The sequence below is a fragment of the Sinocyclocheilus grahami genome, unplaced genomic scaffold, assembly GCF_001515645.1.
Source record: "Sinocyclocheilus grahami isolate Dianchi unplaced genomic scaffold, SAMN03320097.WGS_v1.1 scaffold1282.1, whole genome shotgun sequence".
NCBI lineage: Eukaryota > Metazoa > Chordata > Actinopteri > Cypriniformes > Cyprinidae > Sinocyclocheilus > Sinocyclocheilus grahami.
The window spans coordinates 88916-93239 of NW_015506461.1; positions in this window are offsets into that span (position 1 = coordinate 88916).

The window sequence follows — 4324 nt, forward strand, 5'->3', positions numbered from 1 at the left end:
TTATGTGATGTAATTTTTTTTTTAATATAATTTATAATTTTTATTTAATTTCAGCTTTATTTGAATTACTGTAAATGTTTTTTTTTATTGTTTTAGTTAATAATAGCAACACTGCTTTAAATATGTCAGTAGCAACCACAAAAGTCAATCTAAGTAACTCACAGTCATCTATAGACTGAGTTTGGCATTGAAATAGTTACACCGACAGAGCGTTTGCCACCTGACAAAAGCATGTTTTCTCAGAACAGAATCTCACAAGAGCTTTCAATCCATATCATGCATCACAAAAGCACATGAAAACCCAACAGAGGCTATTTGAGCCCTGCAGGTAGTGTGCGTTTAGGGACCGCGGTAAAACCCAAGACCTGCCAGATCCAGTTCTTCAGCCCGGGGGTTTTCGAATCAGAGCGGCCTCCATTTACTCTCTCCCTCCTTCCCAGCGCTCCAGTCGGGGATCATTTCCTCTCACTTTGTTGTTGGAGATCTGCGGATAGACTACAAAAAAATCAGCTATTACTCGACTGAGCAGAATACAAAACAATCAAGGAACGTAATCGTGGCCAGGGAGAAAGATGGTGATGGTGAGGAATTTTCAGAGGGGTGTTAAATGAGCAGCTGAGAGGTTAAGTTAACTGCAAGACCAATTTACAGCCAGAAGCACAACTCCCACAAAGAGAAGCAAGAGAACAATAAACCATACTAGAGTTAAATATAATAGTCATCATTATCATTATCATTTAATTTTAGTGGTTGCAGTTGAGAAGTGGCCTCAATGATATTCTGATTGAGCTTTGCTATATTTCTTAAGTGATTGGAGTGGTTTCTACAGTGTTGCCCAGCGCCATTTGAAAAGTGTCTTGCAACCATAAAGGGATAGTTCACCTAAAAATTTAAAGTAGTTAAAAAAAATGTTCACCCTCAGATCATCCAAGATGTAGGTGGCTTTTTTTCTGTAGTAAAGAAGATTTTTAACTGAAACCCTCGTCCTTGGTGATTAATAAAATGCAAATCAGCATTTTTGATAATAAAAGAAAAAACACAAAATTAATACTCATGGCTCCTGATGATATTTTGTGGTCTTATGAAGCGAAACGATCAGTCTGTGCAAGAAAATGATCATTATTTACAACATTATTACCTGTAATCCAGATCCTCAGGCAAACGGTCCAGAGTGATGTCTGGTTCACGAATGAATCATTCTTTTGAACTGATTCTTTTTTGTGAACTAGATGAACCAGTTCACCTAATCGGACTGAAGCGTCTCAAACAGTTCGAGCAGCACAGATCTACAAGTTATATCAAAACTCACTTTCAGACGCCTGACAGTTACTCTGAATCACAATGAGCCAAAATACTGGCGTATCTGATCCTGTGATGAATGAACTGATTCAGTGCTCCAGTTCCTCCAACAGTCAGCGAACTGAGGAAACAGTTCGACTCGAACCGAAGAGCCGCTGATGTGCGCATGCGTGAACTTTACGTTTTTATGGTTTCTCATTGTTTATGTATAAAGGTTTATTCACTTTATATGCTTTAGAAATGCAAAACATCCACGTTTCACATCATTATTGGCTGCTTTAGTGATGTAATTATATATACGTCATTGTGCGATTACACAAGCAAACTAGTGAACTGAACCAGTTCATTGAAACAATCAGCTCATTGAAAAGAATCAGTTTGTGGAAAATAATCAGATTTCCCTGTTTGCCTGAGGCTCTGGATTACAGGTAATAATGTTGTAAATAATGTTCAGTTTCTCACACAGACTGATTATTTCACTTCATAAAACCACAATATATCGTCAGGAACCAAGTGCATTAATTTTGTGTCCCCTGATATGCTTTTTCGACACCAAAAAAAACATTGACTTTCACCAAGGACGACAGTCTCAGCTCAAAATCTTGTTTACTGTTTTAATGAAGAAAAAAAAGTCACTTACACCTTGGTTGGCCGGAGGGTAAATGAACAGCAAATTGTAATTTTTGGGTGAACTATACCTTTAAGTCTCTGTGATTTTCTGGTCTCTAACTATGGCTCATGTCTTCAGTGTAAAGTGTTTTTTTCTTCGGTGTTTTTTAAGTCCATTCACTTTTTCTAAACCAAATGACAAAGTTTAAAACCTACCATTCAGGGTTTATAATCTCAGTTTTATCACAAAAAAATCACAGTAAATTAGCAGTTAAATGAGCAGGTGAGATCAGCAATGTGTTTCGTCAGATGTAGATGTTGTCTGGTTTGGTGTAAAGCATCTGTACTGGTGTGTTTCCTCTGGGATCTGTTCATAATGCGTTTGGGCCACAATGCAACAATAAATCTGAAATTAAATATCTCTCCATCCCTCCCGTGTCCCTCTGTCCTCCCTCTGTCTGCGTCCAGCTCGCTCTCTCAGCCATTTCATCTTCTGTGAATGCATCTCAAAGCCAACTTTCTTAAAGGGACAGCAGACCTAAAAATATACAACTCTGCCATTTACTCACCCACACGTGGCTCCAAACCTGTATGGATTTCTATGATCTGTGGAAAAAGAAGTTTAGAAGAATGCTTTTCAATGTAATTAAAATCAATGACGTTTTCGAGCTCTAAAACAGTAGTCCATACAACTAATGCACGATTATCAAATCATCTAGAACTTTTAACACTGTATCAAATGTCACTAGTGAGATTAATCTCAATATTTATCTTAATGCCTTTAAAAAACGATACAGATGAATGACCTGCTCTGAGATCTGGAGCTTTAAAAACAGCACAGAAACATGAAACTGGATGTTTTAAAGGACTTGAGAGAAGTCTAGAGAGCTCCAGGACGGCTAATGATCCTCATAGGGATGTGAGCCAATAAAACCAGTAATATAGTGACTGTACCTCACACACACTAATAGACTGAAGGACAGACTATATATCTGGTCTAGATAGCAGTTGTGAGTGTGTAGGGCGAGATCTTTAACTATTATATGCAGAATAGTTACTTACTGTTAAGTGAAGTTCGGTCAGGCCGAGGTTGCCAGCACTGCAGCTTTATTCGACATCTATCTTGGCCTGAAAAGCAAGCAACCTGACAATCTGATGAAGCCAACAGGGCAGTTTGCCTCTCTGAAGTGTTGAAGTGTACTGTGTCAGAGAATGTGAAAGGTGCTGTGCAGTGAATATGTAAAGTGCTGTCTCTGATGCCCGCGGCTCCCGCACTGAGCCGAGGAGGAATTTCCTGATCCGTCTGGCAGCTGTGAACGTGTGGGTGTTTTCTGAGGTTGCATTTGTAGATAATGCACAAAAAGCAAAGCACGATTTATAGATAGTTTAAAATTTGAGTGTTATTTAATTGTTTAAATCTTGACTAATCAAATATCACTGGGGAGCCAAATAAAACTTTATTCTCCAGAATTTTAGAAAGACACCACTGTTCAAATGTTTGGGGTTAGTAGGATTTGCTTTTGAAAGAAATTAAAGGGTAAGTTCACCTAAAAATGGCAATTCTGTCATTAATTAATGGTGCCATAAAAGTTCTTAAAGGAACAATTAGTTTTTTCTTAGTGTGAAGAACATTTTAATAATCTGAAGAACCCTTTTCCACTATAAAGAACCTTTTGTGCAATGGAAAGGTTAAGCTTAAAGTTTCTTCATGGAAGCTAATGTGGAACATTTGAACAATATTGTACATCTTTAAGCTTTAAAGAGCACAGAAACCAATAAACTGATCTTAAAAACCCATTTGAAGCATATAGCAACTCAAGAAACCTACAGAGCAAAAACACTCTTTGCTAAATCTAACACTGGTGAGCAGGTCATCAGAAGGTTCTCCAGCTGTGTGGAGCCTGAGGAGCGATCGTCCCCCAGTGTGAGTGAGATGACTATCTGACTAAACTCTCAGACTGCCAATACAAAAGACCAATAAACATTCAGGCTCCTCCCACCGGCTTCACCCTGCATGCCAGATTCCTCCGCCTGCTTATAAAAGCCCATTTTAGAGAAACCACACTGTTTAATATCCACTTTTCCCTTTAGAAATCAGGCCTTAGTGTGAGATTTTGAGAGTTTACATGTGTGTGCACATTGGTGTGCAACCTTTAGATACAAGAACAGAAACCTGCTGAAAGACCCCACAGCAGTCAGAGACCACTGACGTGATTAATGGTGTTTGCTAAGGGTCTGAGATTTGAACAAGCTCCAAACAAACTTGTCACGTGCTTGCATAGAATATGTTTCAAGCCTTAAAGGATAATTTGGCCAATATTCAGACAGCTTTGTATTGTCACAATATCAGTAGTATATTATTTAAATGAACAATGTGAACTCTTTCTCCATGTTACCTGCACCTAGATATCACCAT